General features: G+C 40.8%; 1 protein-coding gene across 7 annotated transcripts in view; it reads right to left on the reverse strand.

The window, feature by feature from the left end:
• Positions 1-20,852, reverse strand: part of MOCOS (molybdenum cofactor sulfurase) — a 274,042-nt gene that overhangs the window by 145,702 nt on the left and 107,488 nt on the right. The window contains exon 1 of one of the 7 annotated variants that reach the window (XM_084509003.1): positions 13,569-13,668. The exons of the other annotated variants lie outside the window; for them this stretch is intronic. The gene's annotated coding sequence lies outside the window, so the exon portion shown is untranslated. Of the gene's footprint in view, positions 1-13,568; positions 13,669-20,852 lie in introns of those variants that run through there. 7 annotated transcript variants of the gene reach the window in all.

Genomic DNA, 20,852 nt, shown 5'->3' on the forward strand with positions numbered 1-20,852 from the left:
TAATACCAGCAACCATCACTGGCACAAGGCTTGCCTACCTGCCCTAGGGTATTTGCTGGTAAAAGGCTCCAAGTTCCTTCACTTTTTTTTATTGATTCAGAGAAAGCAGAACTCGAAAGCTGGCTATTTTCCAGCATAAACTTGCAAAGGCTGTTTGAGGAAATAGGATTTAAAAAAAAACAAACAGACACACGTAGGTGTTCTGATGGTTCCAGACACTCAGGTCTTTACAGTGCTTAACCTCCCAACTAACCTCAGCCAATAACTAAATATTCTTAAAGGCATTAAAAATAAAAACAAACAAACAAACAAACAAAAACATTGAAAGGTAGACCTATTTTTTTAAGATAATATATCATTGCTTCCAATGTTTTTTAATGTTATTCTTTAACTTTTATTTACTGATGGAATTTGTTTCTAGATCAGCACTGGCCTTTAAACCATATACCTCTGTAAGCACTCCAGACGCTGTGACCCAGGTTAATCTCTTTTCTCTAGTGATGCCACAGAATGGAAGCGTGGCAACCAGTAACTGTCTACAAGACATTTACAAAAAGAATTTGCCATGAAAACCTACAGGTTGACTTATTTGCATGCTTTCCCTGGCATTTTCAGTTGTAAAGTGCAAGCAACCAAGCATAGCTTCAAAAGCATAACCCAGCATTTCTCATTTGATTTCTCACCGAAGTAGGATGTGCCACTTGACACACATTTTCTCAACGTTCAGATCCATCGTATGGTCCCTATCCCAATTCCTGCTCTGAAACAAAGCCTCGATACTGATCTTGAAAAATATTAACCACAAATAATGGCAGCTATATCAGCGAAATGAGATGTATATTTTTGGCTCTTTAATATCAACCTGTTCCTCTGCAGAAATTACAAAATACAAGGTGAAAAGCGAAGGCCAAAGGCAAAACGCTCTCATATTGAAAGGAGTCAGCTACGTAAAACGGGCCGGACAGCAGTGATGAAGTATTCTCGCTCCAAATGTCCAGAAAGTTCAGAAAACGGCCATTTCCAGTATAACCTTTTAGATACAACTTTTTGACACATTTCCACAGTATGACTGATGGGCTGGTTATAAAAATCTTTACTCCCATAACCAGAGCTTTCTTAGTCAGGGAGGAAAAAAAAAATGAAAGAAAAAGAAGGGATAATTTCTTGCAATTCATAAAATACCTGTGCAGAGAGATCACATTGACTTGGGAACCATTTAGGCTGAGAACTTCAGAGGTACTTAGGTGCTTAAGCAGGAACGAGATGGTTTTGTGAATCTGGGCCTTGGTTACTATGGTGACAGGGGCCCTGGCAAACACTCGTGCATAAATAGGCCTTATTTCATCAAGGGTTGCTTCTCGAGTGCCGAGCTTTTGTCTGGAAATGGTTTTAGATGAAGATGTTAATCCGAAAGCATCTCAGTCCGCTTCCAAAATACAGGGAGCTTACGTAAATCTGTTCACGCGTTTCCACAGGCTTCTCCTTTACATGGCTGAGGTACGGCTGGCAAATACAACAGGTCTGCAGCATCAGTCTGTGTTTCCCCTCGCGTGGGTGACAAGCCACAGGTCTGGAGGACTGCTGGCCACTGCAGCTGTTTTATTTGCCATCTGCTTCTCCTACCAGTTCGAAGGGGAGAGACAGTAATAGAAAGAGCAGCACCAGTGATCCTTGGCACAAGGGTTCCTGAAACCTGCAGGACCCTCATACTTTGGTAAAACAGAGGATTGCCCCATCACTTACTTGCTAGCTTGAAATAGCACAGCACTGTGAATGCCAGCGAAACTGTCCTGGTGACCACAACTACAGAGACACTCAGGAGTGAAAGGCTTTTCTGCTTGTTTGTCGCTGAGCCAATCTACGCCTTCAAAGCCTCGGCGTGCTCACTCTCTGCACACTGTTCACACTGAGCCACATTCATATTTTGGCTGCAACAGCCCCAAGATTTCCCAGAAATTGTGAATGGGTGTTCGCTCACATGGGAAACATCATTTCTGCCTGTCAAGTTGCACTTCATTCACTTTAAATCCTGACAACTGTGCTTCCCCTGCTCCTGGCAGTTGAGGGAGAAACTGCTCTGCACATGATGGATGCAATGAGGCATAAATGGCTGTTGAGGGATATTCCTGGCTTGCCTTAAAACAGAACCCGGCTGCAATCCCTGGCAAACTCGTTAGGAGACGAGGAACAACAGCATTTCAAGGAGCTCACAAGTGGCACTTTTAGAATTGTAAAATGAAAACAGCTTAGGGGAAAACTTAAAACACGTTAACACCGGGAAACCTCTGTACAAATGCCACTGCTTTACAAAATGAACAGAAAACATTAAACTTAAGAACAAGACACTGCATATATGCGAGGGAGCGGAGAGAAATGTTCTGTAACCTGCTGCAACCTGTCCTGTAGTAAGGAACACTGTTCAAATCAAAATGGACATGGAAATCAGCAGCTGAAAACTAATGCCATTTTAAATATTCCACTGGTTAATCCTGGCATCAATTAAAACTATAAATTAGAAAAGCTCACCCCATAGGATGTATGTTAATTGACCTATCCTTTCTGCATGTTGTGCTGCCTGGCAGCAGAAAACGTCACAAAATCAAAGGTAACTGAAAAGTGACTGTAATCGCCTGTAATCCTTCCACACTGCATCCTCACCTTACAGAGCCGCTAGGCAGAAAACCTGAGCCAGGAGATGCAGTAACTGCTTTGTATCTCTCTTTTCCTCATTATCTACCTCCTGGGAGGTAGAGACCTGACCCAAGACGTCAGGAAATCCAGATGTCAGGTGTTCAACCCAGATGTAGGAACAGAAAATGACATACTATATATTCTGGGAAACATCCTGAATAGCAACTTCATCGTCGGTGTGAACCACTGCAACTTACGAACCTGTTTTTGACTTCTTACTCTGCACAGTTGTACTGGGTCTGGCTGGAATGTTAACTTTCCCGACAGCAGCCCATTCAGTGCCGTACTCTGTACTTGTAGCTGGAACAGCAGTGTTATCACACCAGTGTTGTGTCTACTGCTGAGCAGCAGTGGCACAGCATTGGGCCTTTCTCTAACCCTCCTATGGGGGTGGGCAAAAAAGTGAGGAGAGAAACATCACTAGGGCAGCTGACCTAAACCAATCAAAGGGATATTCCATACCATGTGGTGTCACACTCAGCAATAAAAGGTGGAAACAGGAAGAAGAGGGGAGGGGTGGGCTCTCGTTGAGAAGACGTCGGTCCTCCTCTCGAACACCGGCTGCGTGCGTTGAGGCCTTGCTTCAAGGACGTGGTCAATCATCGCTCATTTGTGGGAAGTAGAGAGTAATTTCTTTCCTCTGCACTTCCATATAGCTTTCATTTATTTTGTTTGTTTGTTTTCCTCCCTTTTTCCCCTTTCCCTTTTATTTCCCCTTAGTTAAATTGTTTAGTTCATGGTAGTCTTTATTTAATTATTATAATTATTTCCCTTTAATTAAATTATCCTTATCTCAACCCGTGAGTTGTTCTTTGCTTTACTTCTCCCCCTCCTTATCTAAAGGAGGGGGAGTGAGAGAGCGGTTGTGGGGTTTAGCTGCCCAGCACGGTAAAACCACCACAGTCCTTTTTGGCGCCCAACGTGGGGCTCGAAGGGTTGAGATAACAATAGAATTGATTAAATGCATACAACTAACACACTTGCTTGCTAGTAACCATGTTCCTTGCCCTGTTAATAATAATGGCTTTGTTCATATGTCATGCAATTCGTGTCATATTCTCCTTTCTCCTATATATCCGATCCGACAAAGTGCTACAATCTGTGTTCACTTTTTTTAATTCGTTGTGCTGCCAAGCACTGACCTTGGTTTTACTCTGGAATTCAGGCTCTGCGCTGTTATCATTTGGGTCCCATGGAAACTATCTTTCAGAGAATATTCAGAACTACACTGCCTTCCTTTTCTCATCTGGACACGAGTTTATTAATAATATCAGGAATGGTACCTTTCCCTTCTTTCACAGTGGGCTAATTACAACAGTTTGGGAGTATTTTGAAGATCCATCTGTAACCCATGTATTGCTATTTCTAATTCTGAATAACAGGTTTCATTTTCTCTCTAAGATTAGTCGATTGTTTAGAAAACTTATTTGGGAATCTGTCCCGAAACAGTCTCGTGGTGAGTGGCACGGTGTGTGGGATGATGTTAGCAGATACCTGTCACGAGTGTCTCCTCCAATAGTTTTGAACTTCACCCCTGAGCAAGTGCTAAATCCTAAAAACTTGGTAGAATGTTTGAGAGTTGTATGTCCTGATCCTGATAATGCCGGAGAACAACAGCTTGCAGCATTGTGCTGGGTCCTGGTTTATTCCTATCAAACACTGTTTAACATCATCCAGCAACTTGAAGAGAGGGAGGAAGTCTCTGAATCTGATGACCAAGTAACACATGCTGTGGCTGACCCAGAGGACCAACCAACTATGGTATCAGTCGCCCCCATAGTCAAGTCAAAACAATGGAAACGGAGGTCAGCTCGTTTAGTAAGGGAAGAAGGCTCTCCTAAGAAGGAGGGAGAAGGCGCCCAACGTGGGGCCCGAACCCACGACCCTGAGATTAAGAGTCTCATGCTCTACATTCCAGCCAGACCCAGTACAACAGCAAAGTCCCATGAAAACTCAGGTCAGGGGGAGGTTCTCAGGATGAGCAGAGGGCTAATCACATAGGCAGCGTATTGTCATGCACAGGATGACAGACTCTGCCCAGTTGAAACAGAATACTTAACTAGTGGGGTGAGACCCACAGGTCATGCCTTCAAAACAGCAATAATATTGACTTCTTAAGCTCAAGGACTTTTATAAAACAAAATCAGTAAAAAATAGAAGAAGAAGAGAGAAGCCTCATCATGTTTGACTTCTTTGAAGGGCTATTGGGCACGGGATGATCAAGAACATTTGCAAAATTCCTCTTTTTGATACAAAGAAAAGAAGTAACATCGCAGCTGACACCTGAAATCTGTGCACAAACTCTGTTCATGCACAGACTAAAATCTTGCTCCTAGTTTCAAGATTTCTTAAATCTATTGTTGAAGGAGAGGGGTAGCTATTCTTCTTGTTACTACTACTAAATTGGCATTCTGCAGCAGAATCAATAATTGTGACAGCACTGATGCAATTCCTATCAGAGTATGCACGCGTAGGGGCACAAGCGTTGTTACATCCTCACAGTTGCATAAAGCTCTACTCTTGATTAACTTTCAAGAAAAAATATGGTCTAGAATTTATTGCTGCTGGGATCTCAAAGTCCTGAAAGTGTATGCAAGCTAAATCGAAAGCCTGGGTACTTTCATGTATTACTTTGTACAGTGATGAAACCCTTTTGGGAAAAAATGTAATTGAGTGAATAAATCTTACGTTAAACACGGATTTAACCTCTAACCCTCTTGCATTAGTGAATCTAAGCATTCTACAAATTCATCAAAATAGGAAAGTTTTATTAACGGCTGAAAAAATATATTCCATGAAAGCTAGACATTACAACAACCTCCTTTGTTTTACTCTGCAGCATCACATTCCGATAGGTTAGTTGTTCTGAAAGTCATCTCTTGTCATATGGAAACCGGACAGGATGTGAGCACTAAGACCTGCCCAGAGATTGAGAGATCTACCAAGGCTGTCCTCCAGAGACCTGGGCTTGATCCTGCTGGACTTGTTCACAGCAAAATCAGGTCTGAATTACAGCCAAGATGTAGGAGAACAGAATTCCAAGATGTTTACTGTACAAAGGTTTCTCAGATAAAACCTATTGCCTTCTTTGCTCTGTGTACTTTTAAACTCTACCTATTATGATTTCAGCACTCCTTCTGAAGATTTGTCACACCTCTGATGCTTTGATATTAGCTTTGGTAACATCTAATATCATGAGGAGCAGAAGGAAAAGTGCAGAATAAATTTGATGAATATTTATTCAGAGTTCTAAATACATTCATGATCTGTATGTCCGTGCCCTTTGTACGCTGCTTTCTGCAAACATCCCAGCAAATGCGCTGTGAGTTTGAGTGATTACAGAATGTTCTCGGAAAGCAAACACAGAACTTGCAATTGTACACTTGAAATCTGATTCTGAGGGCTATACTCTAAAAGCCAAAGGCAGGAGCTTAATATGCACCCTACGTCACATCAAAGGGCTCAAGTGCTGAATTGCAAAATCTGTGCAACAAGAATGTCAGAAGAAATTATTTGGTGAATAACAAACTACATTGAAGAACAGCCAAATTTTTGTGGGCAATTTCCGGAGTAAAAGGTAAGAAAATTCCTATCACAATAATTATGTTCTCTGCCCAGCTCATTAGGAATTTATCCAGAAATGGACACCGAAAGGCAGGGATTTCAGCAACTTTCCTGCAGAAGCCATATTTAGAAGACAATTCAATCCCAGTGGGACGTGTGAAAGTCCATCACACTGCAGTACGTATTTTTAGCTATTACAATTTCAGATTTCATTAACTGTTTGTTCAATGTGACAGGGCAGCAGGAGATGAGTGCTCCAGTGTCTAATTTCATACTTTTTTATCATCTGTCTGGACCATCTGGCTGCAGCACAGCACCGCATGCCCCTAAAACAAAGATGGATGCAGGAATTGTTAAGAGATGCTATCCAGGGATGTCTCCTGTGAGTATTAGCAGAAGGAGACAGCAGCAGTAAGTTGCCCACAATAAAAAGCAGAAGTGCTCTTTCCTAATCTACTTTGCTTGTGATTTAATGACAATTAAATGTAGAAGATATTTCAAGTTGTTGCTCTTTATTGACATTATAGATCTACTGGGCCTTTCCTCATTATGCATGATTAGAAAAAAAGTTTTTGAAAAGGGCAAGAACTGCATATGATTTTTTAAACTTACGGTTTCATTCTTGGATCACACCAGCCTTTGTAACTCTGCCCTTTCCTTGCATAACAATAGTTTTACAGAAACATGAAAATTAAGGTATTGTGACAATCTGTTGCATAAAGTCTTTGAGAAAGCAAATACCTTTATTATCCCAAAATATTATGCAAAACCTCGCTCTGTTGTGGTTGGGCTGCCATCAGGCAGACTTCCACTCAAGATATGCAGATGTTGCCCACTAAGCTGGTGGTCCTTGCTTTACATCTAGAATCATAAAATCATTAGGGTTGGAAAAGCTCTCCAAGATCATCTGGTCCAATCATCACCCTACCACCAATGTCACCAACTAAACCCTAAGCACCACGTCCAGCCTTTCCTTGAACACCCCTGGGGATGGTGACTCCACCACCTCCCTGGACAACCCGTCCCGATGCCTGACAGCTCCTGAGAAGAAATGTCTCCTCATTTTCAACCTGAATCTCCCCTGGCGCAACTTGAGGCCGTTCCCTTGAGTTCTATTGCTGGTTACTTGTGAGAAGAGGTCAATCCCAGCTCCCCACACCTTCCCTTCAGGTAGCTGTAGAGAGCAATAAGGTCTCCCCTGAGCCTCCTCTTCTCCAGACTAAACACCCTCAGCTCCCTCAGCCACTCCTCACAGGACTTGTGTCCCAGGCCCTTCACCAGCTTTGTAACCCTTCTCTGGACATGTTCCAGGTCCTCTCTGTCCTTCTTGTAGTGAGGGGTCCAAAACTGAACACAGTACTCGAGGTGCGGCCTCACCAGAGCTAAGGAGAGGGGAACGATCACCTCCCTGGTCCTGCTGGCTACATTATTCCTGATACAAGCCAGGATGCTGTTCTAAATGGTTACTTCAGCTCCCTCCCAGCTGACACTGGCAGCAGTGGGATTTCACCAGGGGACACCCCGGTTCCAGGGAGCTCCCCAGGTTACAGGGGTGTTTCTGCATGTTACCAAGAGCTGGGCAGCATCTGTACACTACTGTGTACAGCGTACTGCTCCCTCTAAAACATTTACTCCCACTGAAGACACAACCAACAGTTTTACTCTGGTTCAGGGTCCACTTTTACCAAAGAGTCACACTGGTTGTAGCAATGCAGCCACAAGAGCTTCACAAAAGAACATGGAAGATACCTAGCTCAGTTTGTACCTCTTGTTAAGGTACTGCTTCAAACGCAGGCAGGGATGTGCTATTGCTAATATCCCACCCTCGTAGCACATAAAGAACCTCAAGCAGCTCTCCGAATGCCTCTCGGAAAGCAGCACATCCGAAATGGTTGATTATAAAGCAAATCCTGCTGCAACGTATCAGGTTTTCATCTGACAGATGTCGGGCAGGTTCCCCAGTTCTCTGCGTACAGCTACTGATTGATTTGTTTCTTTCCTTGAGACAGAAATGTTTCTGCTTCCTTCCTCTGCTGCTCTCTCCCCCTCCTCCCTCCCGTTTGGCAGCTATTACAGAAAACTCCTGCAGCAACAGCCATCACTTCAAATGCTGTCTGCTTTTCACTGGAAGCAGCAGATGTACCCAGAGCACTTCGCTCAAGTTAGCAAGGGAGTGTTGACATGAGGTATCTGCACCACAGGATCACTGCAGATTTATTGGGTGCTTAAGCCTCAGTTCAGGAGAGTGTTTAAGCTTGTCTTTAAGTCTCGATGCCTAAATACCCTCGTTGTTTTCAATTTGTCTAAAATTACACACAGAGCTGAGTAACTTCTTGAACTGAGACCTTAGACGAAAAGGTCCTGGCACGCATCACTCATTCTTCCTCAACCCCCACAGATTATTCAAATCTCTTAAATGTCACAACAATTTTATAAGTGATCCAATACTGCTATATCCACTTTGGAACCAAACTGATTATTTTTGTTTGACCACAGGTCAAGCAGCAAAAAGAAAGTGGACTATTATTCCTCTTAATGCCAGCAGACTGGCAGTTAGGGAAGAGCTATTGAGCAGAATTGTAATGTTTTTGGTACAGCCTTTTTTGTTCCTTTCTTTGCACGAACATCCTGTCGTGGAGGCCTCTAAGAAACAGTTACAGGTAGAGAGATGCTGGTGAGGACAACCTGCTGTGGTTATAATATTCCTCCCATTTGCAGCACAGATTTCGTCTAAGATCTCAGTGCCTACACATTTCTTTTAACATAACTTCCAAGGTTAATCTATCAAAATAATGCCACAACTTCTAACAATCATGCCAAAAATACAAGTTTTTAGAAAATTGTGAATAGTTTCCATTGCCTTCGTGCTTCAATCTAACATATAACTGCAACGTTTACAGATAAGGACTGAGCTTAAAAAAACACCACTGCTAACAAACTTAAAAGCACCTCCCAAAATCTCACTTCCTCTCACCACAAACTGGTGGAGCAGACACACAAGTCATAGCTGCTGTTTAATTATTCACATTCTTGTAACACACAAGCAGCCCTGCTCACCCACAGGATCCTACCGTGAGAGATGCTGTATGCACACAGGATAAATTAAATTCCCCGAAGAACTTAGGGATAGCTTTGATCTCCTCCCGATTCCCAGGAAACCCTGCATATCCTGCAGAATCAACAAGGTTTATAGCAGAGCCTTGAAAAACACTTTACTACAAGGCAGACTGCACAAACCCAAATCAAAAGAAATCTTGTTTTCCTTAGATATGTTTCTCTGTGCATGCACATAGAGAAAAATAATTTCAGCTACACAAATAAATAAAGAGAAAATTACTCCTGAATACTTGTAAAGCTTTACAAGATCTGAAAGGCTATGCAGAAGAACAGATAGCAGCAACTGGAGCTTCTTCTGTGTCCTCCCTTAACAAAGCTCGTTGACCAACAATTTAAGAGAAAGAAACAACTTACCGTCTTGTGTTATCTGCCGCATCCAGTACCTAAAACTTCATAAGGATATATGAAAATCATTGCCAGCTTTATTGTCCTTATTGTTCTCACGAGGATTAATCTCACTGTTATTCTTAGGTATCGCTCAGCAACATTACAATGGAAGAAAAACTACACTTCTACTATAAAGTTGCACTCCTTTATGACTAACAGTGGTACCATTATTTCACTCCAAATGAGAAACCAAAAAGAGGTTTACTTTTAAGTCACGATATCTAGATGCTAAAAATGATTTTTAGATATTTTGTACAATAACTCACAATAACTCAATAAGCATTTTTTGGCTAATATACCAGATAATGAGTGAACAAGTGGGGAATTTGACAACTTAGTTTTGTTTTTCCTCCACATGGTCTCTCTTCTTCCCTTTTGCAGAATATTTTCTAACTGATGCTCAAAAACCAAAACCAAACCAAACCAACCAAACAAAAAAAACAGGTCAGAAAATCTCAACCATTACAATGCACTTGCACATATTCCATTGCTCCTGTATACCCACTGTTATGTACAGCACCATGGTACATTGCATTTTGATTCTTTGATATTCTTAGAAAGCTACAACCTGAATGGCTCACACAGGCTAAACCCTTCACCTCTTCTCCGCACAGGCGGTAACATGTAGGCATTTAAACTATTAAGCGTGATATACTAGATCCTGCAAATTGACACTCTTGTCAGTAATCTCACTAAATTATGTGCCAAATGAAGACTGCTAATGTAAGAAAAACTTGGCAAGCATTGCATTTATTTCTATCAAGTTTTGTCCCAAACAAGTTATCAGCATTATTTCATTTCAACCATTTCTTTTCATTAAATCTTTTGAAAAACAAATAAACAAAATAAAACCACTAATTACAATCTTGCTATGCTTGAACTCCAGTCATTTTACACTACTTTCTATAATGTTTTATAATGACTGTTCCTATCTGTTCACAGAGGCGAAGTTTCCAAGACAACACATCTTTCTTAAAATGCTATCCTCTGCCCTTGGCATGCTTCCTTCATCCCATTTGCAGCTACTCCAAATTCTACTGCAAGGAGCAGTTTCCTCCTTCAGCATTTTGACCATCTTGTCAGATATCTCAGGTGGCTGTTTCTGGTCTACACTGAACTCCAAGAGTATTTGACTCTCAAGGCTCACTGTGGTCTTGTTACTGAACAATCCTTATCCACTGACAAGGTTTTGAGTTTGATTCCACTCCACAAACCTCACCACTTCTGCATGCATTTTCAAATGATCCTATCACGTCTACTCTAGAAGAAGCTGGCAGCAAATGCTCATTAAGGGAATATCCACTTATGGATATTTTGAATACAACACCACCCTGCTGTGTTCCAAACCCAGCAATCCCCAAAACAAAATGTCCTTTCAGCAAGTGGGGTGCTGACACTGTTCCTTCTCCTTTTCCTTCTCATGTTGATCTGTCTTGTCTACTGGGTCTACTATGCTCCCTTAAACATTAGTGCTCACCTGCAGTTGGTGGTCTTAAACTGAGACAATAAACTCCTCAGGAAACAGAGTACCTTTCTCAAATGTTACCTAAAACACCGTGTGCATGAGGCATTTTAGACACTACCAGAACACAATGAAAAAAAGAGGTATAGTAACTAGTACCTGAAATGTTGGAATGTAATCCAAAATACACATAAAACAGGACGACTTGGGATGCCTGATTTGGTAGTGCCTCTAAAATTCAGGCTTAAGCAACATGCCTATAGCACCTGCTCATGCTGATAACAGCTTAATGCATTTAACTGTTTCTTTGTTTTAAATCGATAACTGTTTATGTTTTAAACCCATTTTAGCCGATATTTTCGTTGTAGTGATTCACCCATGAAATCACGTAGAGGATGTGTGAAAACGCAGATCTCCTCTCTTCAAGTACCAGACAAAGCCTGCTTCTGTCAGCAGTAGAATCTAAAATGCTTCACAATCAGCATGATGCTAAAGAGGTACGTATTTGTACCCACAGAAGAAAATAAAAGCTTTCTACTGAAAGCTACCCAGAGACCTATAATATTTTTTAAACCGTGAAACTTCGCTACATCATCTACTCCTTGCCCTCAGTACCAGAAACCAAGAGAGAGTATACTAATAGGCACAGCCAGAAACTATTAAGATAAATTATTATAAAAGAATGCAACATTAATAAAATAGGAGTAACTGACCAAAGCACATATGCACACACAAAAGGAAAATGTTCAATAACGAAGCTTTATTTTGAGATTGCAGCTTAGTGGTTTCAAGTGATATATTATTTTCTTTGGAAGTAACATACTATATTGCTAAAATAAGACACCCAGAGGGAAAAAGCTTACTAATGATAAATTATTGTAATATAAATGCAACCAGACTAAATGAATATAGAATAGCCCATTAAGTCATATATTTTTTTTCTGATAAGACAAAAATGCCATCAGAAGAAACATTCTGCAGTACACAAAAAAAATCTCCCCCCAAAAGCCTCTGAAACTTTACGCTATTATTTCTAGATTCCAAATGTAATTAAAGTACAACCACTTTAAGTGCAGTCTAGGCTGGATCAATCAATAACGTATCAAAACCATGCTCCACGTAGCAGGTCACTGTCACTAGGGATTAGCAGGTACTACGGCTGGAAAAAAGCAAGGACAGAACATTCACAATTACCAAATACACGGTGCAGCAAACTTCACAGCCTTTACACATCCTGGAGCCAGCCAAATCTCACAGAAAAACAAGTGAGCACTTGGCTTTGAGTGAGGATGAGATCATTCTGTCCAAAGTAAGTCACTCACCAGCTCCTAGCAGCAGGGGCTTGGTTAGCTCTACAGAGATTTAGCAGTCGAGTAAGGTTCCCTTTCAGTTCAAGGCGTAAATCCACAAAAGGGAATGGGAGCGGTGTCCTAGGGTGGATTAACAGAAGCAGGGCCAATAGATCGAGGGAGAGATCTTCCTCGGGGAAGCCATCGTTGGAGCACATCAGCAGCACTGTGGTTTTGGGCCCCCAGCACAAGCAGGACAATGACCGAATGCAGCTGGTTCAGCGGAGGGCCAGCAAGGTGGAGCAGGTGCCCCATGGGGAGAGGCTTTGGGCCTGGAAAGGAGAAAGCTCTGGGGCGATCTGTCAGCAGCCTTTCACTGCCTCTGAGGAGGTCACCAAGAAGGCAGAGCCAGGCTCTTCACAGCCGTGCAGCAGGAATATGTGGGCAACAGATACAGAGAGCTGGATACAGCCTTCAGTAACCTGGTCTTGGAGCTTGCTTTGAGCAGGAGGACTCCTGAGATCCCTCCCAACCTGAACCTACCTGGGTTCTTATGACTCTAATAAAATTCAGCTTAAAATTTCAGTACTTATCTCTTCCTTCTCAGTACCAACCCCATTATTTTCACCACCTACCAAACACTTTCTCCCTACAATCTCCAGTTAAGGTTCTCTACATTTAAGGCACAAGGGATGACTGATACCTTTGACTGTTTTCTTTTGCACTTTACAAGAACAAGGATGAAGAAAGGCAAAAATGCCTCCCACAGCAGACACTGTTTTCCTCTTTGCAAGTGTGAAAACTGATATGTGCCATACAACCAGGAAAATAAAAATGGGTAAATCTTAAATACTTAGCAACCTGAAATCTGGCTACCAACTCCAACTGGACATGCCACTGTTTTTTTTCAAAGCTAACTGATGTGCACACATGTGAGACAATTCAAGGATTTAGGAAAAGGATGGTCATAGTCTTGTCATCCACTCACACTTATGCCTGTTAGATGATATGAAGACAGCACACTAATGCAGAGCAAAAGAACAGATGTTTCTACTTACAGTTAATACTAGCAGAGTGAACAATAAATTGTGGTCACGTAGGGTGTAAGTATTTGCAGACAAAGAGCTGGACTGACTTTGAAAAGCTTGACACGCCTGGCACCATGGGTATGGCCAAATCACTTGTCTAAAAATATTTAGGAACAGAGAACAAGCCAGAAATTAAAAAAAATGTATTAAAAAATAAAAATTAAAAAATTAAAAATCCGATTCCCATGCTGTATTTCTCTGAGTAATTCAAAACTAAAGCCTGCACTAAAAATATAACTATTCCAAACAACAGCTAAACGCATGCTTAGTTTTAAATGTGGACTTGTGTCCCACTGAAGAGAAGCTGGAGTTTTTAACTGATGCTTATGTGCTATCCCAGGCAGCAACAGGTGAAAGGAATTGCTTTCTGGATTGGAGGCCTGACTGTTTACCAGAAGGGAAGTTTCATCAGCATCTCTTTAAGATCTGTCCATATCTGCATGGGTCTTTCTGGCATCTACCACCAGGGTTACAAACAAGTGATACAGGACAGAAGAGAACACGGCAAAAAGGACAGTGGATCCAGTCTTTTGATGGTGCCTTCCAAAACAAAGCATTTAAAATCATAATTCACTTTCTGTCCAGCTCCTCCCTTTCTGTAGGCTTCGGCTCTGTCTATCAAGTACAAAATCCAGGGAAAAGGGTTTGGAATTAAGTCTTTGGTGGCCTGAGGTTTGTGTGTGAGCGTATCTTTCTTTGTCAGTTAGTCATTCAGAGGTAATCACTGTTTTGATCTAATAAAACAATGAAGAAAATCTGGTACCAATTTGCATTTTATACGACGACTATTTAATGTATCTTTTTCCCAGTTTCCCAGATATCACTGTACCACCCTTTAGTACAAGATTAATTCTTGAAAAGATTTGGACCCAGATAAAAAAAACATGGTAACTTTCCATGTGCAAAAAGAGGAATTCTGGTGGTGAATGAATTTTGAAGTACAAACAACTACAGATTTACAGAAGCTGGAATGGCTTGTCACTTTGTGCAGTCCGTGGACAGACTGCAAGTTCCCAACCTAATCAGTCTCTAATAAACAATTTTTATGGTTTAAAATCGTTTTCCAAGGAAAATAATGGATGTTTTTACTATGCTTTGTACAGCTTTTTCATGAAACAGCTTATCAGTAGGCACGATTGACTGAATTGGCTTGTTGCTGCTCAAACACAACTGAGAATGCACTTGAGTGATTTTAACTCCATTCAAAAATTTTCTGGCTAATTATACTTTTGAAAATGTAGAAAACTCACATGCAGATTTCTAAAGACATTAAGTTGCAGCTTTATTGCACTGACAGCTTATTGATTAGGAAAATGCTTTAGACAATAAAAAAAAATGTATTAAAAAAAATCTATATTATCCTCTGTATCCTTGTGAAGCAGAGAACAAAAAAAAAAATGTATGTAGAGTAGGGAAAAATGTGAGATTTCTCCAGCAGCTTTGTGAGCCAGACTTGCTATGAGTTACAGGAATATAGGATCTCACAGAAATGTTCAGCACAGAGAAACAACATCTCATTCTTTTGCAACTTTGGCTGTGTAGCAGGTATCAGAGGTGTGTGCTTATTTATAAAGGTGCTGTAACCAAAGCGTGGTGTTAATAACATGCTTTGGATAGTAACATGTTGAAAGTTAACAACTATGGAGCTCTGTTCTACTGTCTTCTGTTGTAAGCTACCTATAATCAGCACCTCTACTTACCCATGTTTAACTAATTGGTAGTCCTATTCAGAAATGTCAGCAAGAAATATGATTACTTGAAAAGAAGCACTTTTGTGCAACATTAAATCAACAGCTAATTAATGTAGCAAATAACCGCTGCATTTTCATTGTAATCATGTAATTATTCTAAGCGTATTGGTTACAGCAACAGTCAATTTTATTACAGAGATATATCTCTGTTTTGATTATGTTGTTACAGCATAACTGTGTGGCTGGTTGTTTCGCATATTAGAATATTCAACAGCCTAATATCGTGTTTTCCCACCTGCTCAGGTTATGATATTCATTTGGTTGGGCTTTAAGATGTACTCCTGGAATTATCATGAGCCTTAGCCAATAAAGGGAGAGAAGACATGCTGATGGAAGACAGAGTAATGTGGTACCGCAGCGTGCTCATACATAATACAGACAGCCATTTATTTCCCCCAAGTAATAATGAAAAGGTTCATAAAGAAGCTAAGCTTTGCTGTTGTGACTGCAGAGCCGATTTTAGCATGTGAATGCAGCCCAAAGGGTCCTGCAAAACTTCCACAGCACCCAAACAGGCTGAACCTTTAATCAGTCTTAGAGAGGACTACTTTATTCTGTATGGCAGATCCACTCCAGGAGAGCAAGCTGTGGACCTGCCTACTCATGGCACAGACCAGCACTGTGACCCTTTATGCTGCCTGGTAAACCCATTTTACTTAGCCAAAACATCAGAACTGTCTAAAGCTATGTGAAAAACATCCCCACCCTTACCAGTTACTCAGAACTTGGGAGTAACTTGGAGTAGCTACCACCCCTTACCTGCTCCCCATCCAGTGGCCACCATTCCCCTGCTACTCAGCTGGGGTAGCACCCACAGCACCGAATGGCACCCTCACTTCTGAGCAAGAAAGAAAATGCAAATCCCTTTTTCAGCCTGCCCAGTCTGCCAGAGCAATGCAGCCATGGGAGGAAATGTTCCTACTGAGAACAAATGTACCTTTCACATCACAGCGCTGCTCTCTTTCTTTGGTGCTATCGGGAACTTTAGCCCTAGGAGCATCAGTAAGCATAAGGTGATCAGGCATTAAACAGCCTAAAAGAGCCCTCTCTAAGACAAGGTCTTAGAAAACCGGAGTAAAATGTAATTAAATCTGTCATTACAAATCAACCATTCGATCAGGACATGTTTCTTACTCCAAGTCTGTTTATCAAGTATTCCCGGTTTTGCTTTTTGCAAGTAATTACTCAATGCTTTATGTGAACCATTTTCTGTCAAGGTAAAACTTCTCTTTACCATTTTATGAACTCTTTGACTGTTCATTACTCATGGTATTAAGTTCAGTCACCCGAGCCACCACAGTAAGACTCCTGCATCTAAACTTCTAAAGAAAATAAAAGAAACAGCTATCTAAGCAAAAAATAAACAGGGCCTGTGACCTTGCCTGTGGACATACAGCCTTGTTTGTGTGGGGTGACTACCATTTGCACAAAAAGAAGAACCCAGGCCATTTCTTCTTCCAGTAAACACCTAGCCAATAAAAACAAGGACAAAATTCAAGTAGGTAGGTTCATTTCTGAGAGAGCATTGACAGGGCTCTTGAGATTTCCTTGCGTCTTTCTTCAGAGTCTAATGGCCTAGATGCCATGGTGAGGTCTGAGCTTCCAAACAACATTTCTGCTGCCTGTGAACAAAAAAATGAGGCAAGAACAAGGAGGTAAAAATAATCATGGAAACACTATATAATGTTCGTCAACACCATTTTAGTGGTGCTGCATTTCTCTCTGGCCAACAGGAATTTCCAGGCTATTCTAAAATAATTCTCCCCAGTACTGCCCCCACACTCTTCATGGTTCTGTGGGAAGGAAATTTTCTGGGCAAACAGGAACAGTCGCTTCAACTTGTAACAATCACTAAAAAGAGACAGCAGAAACAATGAGATGGAAAGGCAAAAAAGAGAAACAAAGACAAAAAAGAATCTTTATTGCTTGCTGTGATTGTGATTAAATGACACGTCACCACACGCTGGATTGAGTAGACCCAGGATACTCCGTACAGAGAGGCCAGTATCTGTACAAATTCATTTTCGTTTGACATGAGGCATGATAGTTCAGTGGGACTGAATTGTCAGCTACCTAGCGTTATTATGGATCACACCTAGCAGGTAAGCTGTTGCAATGAAAGAAGCTCACTTCAAAATCCACCGCCAGGTGCCATGTGGCTGCAGTATTTACCAAAGACTTTGGAGATGTAAGTGCCAAGGTTCTTGGAAAGCAACTCATTTATTTAACTAAAAATGGTATCAGTGAACACCAAAAGGTATTAATAAAACCCCAAAATACCACACCTGGCCCAAGAGTTCCTGAGCCAAAAGAACTCTTATTATATAATATTATACTGCTATAAGATTATCTTATATATTATAACATTATATAATATATATATTATAACATTATCACATTATATATTATATATTATTAAATATCATCATATTATTATATTATATACTATAATTATAAAATATTATTATTATATTGTATATTATAATTCTCTCTCTCTTTATATATATAACATTATTATTCCATTACTATGAATAAACTATTTCTCTCTTATTAACTTGCTCCCAGCTCTAAAGAAATACTTTGAAACCTGAATATATATAAATGTTGGGAGTGATACCATTTCACATCTTCATCAACAATCTGGACAACCTTGACAGGCTGAGGAAACAGGCAGACAGTGGAAATGTAATTGATACATTGATTCGTCAATTGATAATGATTCCAATGATAATGGAAATGGAATATCACAGAGTATCAGTATAGACAGGACTGACTGACCGACTAGGCAGTAGCTCTGCAGAAAGGGACCCTCTCCTTGTAGAAAAGTTGAATATGAATAAGCAGTGCACTTGTGTTGCAAGTTAAAACTAGGCTGTTTTAATAGTAGCATGTCTTCCACATGAAGATGGTGAGCCACTGGAAGAAGTTGCCCCAAAAGGCTGTGGAATCTCCACCCCTGGAGATGATCAGGACTCGACTGGACACATCCTAGTGCAACTTGGTCTGGTTTTGAAGCTAGCCCTGCACTGAGACCCAATGGACTCCAGAGGTCCCTTCCAACCTGAATTATTGTACGACTCTACTCTGAAAGTGAAACTGCAAAGTCATGATGAAATGCTGCCAGGAGGCAGGACATTTCTCCTACATTTCTGGGAAGCAGAGAGAGGACAGAACTGTGATCAGATATTGGGATCCCCACAACATTTTGAAAATGATGGAAAGTTTAAAAAAATAAGAGAAACAAGCTACTACAAACCATGGGGGCTACAACAACAGAGTTTCTGCCACCGAACACATCACGACTGGAAGACAGTAGGAGGACTCGAGCAAAATGCATGGAGCAGGCTTACAGAAAACCAGTTCCTCCTGCGCGGAGGGCTTTAAAAGTCAACGGGGTCAGTTTAAAATTGATCCATTGTCATTTTATAGGCAGCGAGTGACAAAAACGCTGGGTGGATGCAATGTGATCCCAGCTGTTGAGGCCCGTGAGCAGCGTGAGGCCGCATCCTGCAATCGCTGGAAGCAGCAGGCAGCCTCTGGCTGGAAGCCTTACTAAGAGAAAATTGCCACTGCTGATCCTCATGCTGCTGCTGGAGTAGATGGGAAATTTTACGGCATAAATGACTGCAGGAGCTCAGCCTACATTAGAACAGCATAAACATAAAGAAACGTGTTTTAACTTCAGAAGCATATGGCTCCCAGCGGCTTCTAACCAAAGTAGCTCTGTGTCAAAGGGCAAATTTGGCTCCCAGCTTACTGCTGCATTACCTAGCTGCTGCTATAGGAAATGAGGAAATGAAAAAAAGGAAAAAGACGTGCACTCAGGGATATATGCCTGACTCAGTAGTGACCTTTTGTTCTGATAAATCGCTGATTTTTCAAATATTGGAAACAATGTATTTATCACATGGAATCTGACTGATGTGTCGGCAACGTCCTTTTGAAAAACATCTGTGCCAGCCAAATGTCAAAGTCTGTTACTGTGTGTTGAATGGATTTATGCAATTATCCTATAAGTCAGTGCACAGCCTGACCTTAGGCAGGAACTGAATTAAGTGCAAGGGATGCCTGTGTAAGGGAAACCCAAGAACAAGCACATGAACTAGTCAGGTACCAAAAGTACATTACATTTGTAACCAGCTTGCACTACACAAACATGTAGATAAATCTCTAATGCTGTTCTACCAATATCCTACTTCAGCGAGTACTCTGAAAAGTCTTTACCAATTCTTCAATTCTTGCTTGCAGCAACAGAAAGGAGAAAACTAGCAATATTAGCTAGTTCAATGCCCACTTTGAAGGAGATTCAACTAAATGCATAGTACTAGCACCGGAGTGTCCCTTGATATCTGTAGTCTTCTGATTAATAGGAGCATTTCCTCTCTTCCTACATGGAAATTGGAAATTAATTGTTTTCTTCATTCCTGTTTCAATAGCAAAGAAGGTGACAGTTCTTGTCACACATCTTTAGACATACTGTTCCCACACTGGGAGTAGAAGGAAAAAGAAAACGAAGGGAAATTTTGCTGTTCGTTAGATTTTTCCCCCCTCTAGTGTCCATTCCATCACAAGTCTTAAGGGAAAACATCTGTTACCTAACCAAGAGTTCTCCTTCCTTCTTTTGATTCTGCTTCCCCCTGGAATAGCCTTCATTCTGCTGCACTGGCGTTTTAAAAGTCCTTTATTATCTCTCTCCTTTTGGTATGTTCAGGCTTCTTTTTCACTTTAAATCCAAAGAAACACGAAATAAGGAGCAGTGAAATGTCTTCTTAGGGGTAACAGATACAATCTTTCTCTACTTGGCTGAAGGGTTGACTACTAAAGTTCATACAAGGTGTGCATGTACATGCAATGTATGCAAGTCATACTCTCCACTCCTTATTTGCAAGAAGAGTTAATTCAACCCTTTACATAGACAAGTATTTAATACATAGATGTTATGCTCTTTTTATGACCCAACCTTAAACTGTCCCCCATCAATAACCAAGAAAGTTGAAATAAGGGACCAAAATATAAGACCGTATTCTTTACATCCAAAATATAAGGAAGACATGTATGTGAACAGAACCTGGAACAGAAGATCTTAACATCCTAACCCCCAACAATGATTTTCACTCTTCTGATGGATTTTAACCTACAGCTATATAAAGTCCTTTCAAATTATTAAAAGTAGAGCTTTCCAATCAAAAATATTAATAGATTGTTATATTTTGCCACCAGCATTGATAGTTATCCTGGCCAAATCTAACGGCTCAGTCATTTTGCTTCAAAGCTGTAAGGCTTTTATATTGTGTAATCAATTTGACTTGCTTGTAGATAATTAAAGTACTAGCAAGTGACAAAAACTAGACAAGATGCATTGACTTCAATTGGATAGAAACTCAGAAATGTGCTCTGGAAGTGATCAATATGTAAAAGCCTCTAAGAACACCACCAATATCTTGTAGCTTGTAAATTATAGTAAATGTTAAGATAAGGTCAAGGAGGATATGTATATAAATCC

Source organism: Aythya ferina (genome assembly GCF_964211825.1).
Source record: "Aythya ferina genome assembly, chromosome: 2".
In the NCBI taxonomy this organism is placed as follows: domain Eukaryota; kingdom Metazoa; phylum Chordata; class Aves; order Anseriformes; family Anatidae; genus Aythya; species Aythya ferina.